A 1,670-nucleotide genomic window follows, 5' to 3' on the forward strand; every position below is an offset into this window, starting at 1 on the left:
AATTTATTTTAATCAACATTTAGAAAAGACAAATACATCATTTTCCAACATAATCTCTCTGCTTTTCAATATACTTTGCCCCTCTGTCAATGCTGAACTGTGAGTCATGGAGAAAACACTGTCTTCATTTCTTTATCAGAGGTGAATCTTTGTCCTCAAAGGGCTTTGTTCAGGGTACTGAACAGGTGAGAGCCCAATGGAGCAAGATCAGGACTATATGGAGGATTCTTTTGCACCTCAAAGCGAAGTTTTTGCTGAGTGTCAACAGTGTGAGCAGAAGTGTGTCGACATGCTTTGTCATGCAATATATACAACACCCTTGGACAGCAGTCCACTGCGTTTAATCCAAAGTTTAGGCTTCAGCTTCTCAGTGAGCATCTCACAGTAATGAGCTCTGTTGATTGCTGAACCTTTTGCCTGATTGTGTTCAATACTGGCCCTTGAGCATCCCAGAAAACTGTAAGCATCATTTTTCCAGCTGATAGTTGACTTTTGAACTCTTTCTTTGTTGCCAATTGAAGAAGCTTCCATTCCATACTCTGCCATTTACTCTCAGGCTGGTGGTGATGAATCCATGTTTTGTTACAAGTAATGATTTTTTAAAGAAGCTTTTACCTTCCTTCAAGTATCAGCCCAAATTTTGTTTGCAGATGTCCAAACACTTCTATTTGTACTCTTCTCTGAGCTCTTTAGGTACCCATTTCATGCAAACATTTTGAAGTCCAAGTCTGATATGGATTATTTCATAGGCAGTGCCATAGTTGATTTGCAAATGATTAGACACATAATACATGGTCACTCCACTATTCAACCGAATCACTTCATGTGCATGCTCAATGTTTTCATCAGCCTAGTGCGGTGCCCTAGGATAAGCACTCAACCTCAAGATTGGTTTGAACTGAAAGGTCAGCCGTTCAAGCTCACCAGCCACTTGTGGGAAACCCTGTACAGTCACTATAAGTCAGAAGTGACTTGATGGCACTTAACAACTATATATCTATCTCTATCTCTATCTTTAGGTCTAGGTCTATATCTATCTATCTATCATATGAAGGAGCTCTGGTAGCATAGTGGTTACGAATCGGGTTGCGAACCACAAGGTCAGCAATTCAAAACTACCAGCTGTTCTGTGGAAGAAAGATGAGGCTTTCTACTTCATAAAGATTAACAGCCTCAAGAGAGAGAAAGAGAGAGAGAGAGTCCTGGTGTGCCACTGTGGATTAATGCTCTGGACTGCAAAGTTGGTTTGAACCACAAGGTCAATGGTTCAAGCTCATCAGCCACTCCTTAGAAGCCCTGTACAGGGTCTTTACAGGTTGGACCTGACTTGATGGCACTTAATAATAATAAATATGTTGTTGTTATTGTTAAGTGCCATTGATTGAGTCAATTCTGATGCATAGCGACCCTGTATAGGGTTTCCAAGGAGCAGCTGGTGAGTTTGAACCACCAACCTTCCAGTTCAAATGACTTTGCAGTCTGACACATTAGACCACAGCACCACACCAGGACTCCAATAACAAATATATATAACATATAACATAATATATGATATATATGCACAGATAGATAAATAATAAACATGCATATGTTGTTGTTGTTAAGTGCCGTCGAGTCGGGTCCGACCCATAGTGACCCTGTACAGGGTTTCCGAGGGTATAAATCTTTAC

This window comes from Chrysochloris asiatica, unplaced genomic scaffold, assembly GCF_000296735.1.
Source record: "Chrysochloris asiatica unplaced genomic scaffold, ChrAsi1.0 scaffold00105, whole genome shotgun sequence".
NCBI lineage: Eukaryota > Metazoa > Chordata > Mammalia > Afrosoricida > Chrysochloridae > Chrysochloris > Chrysochloris asiatica.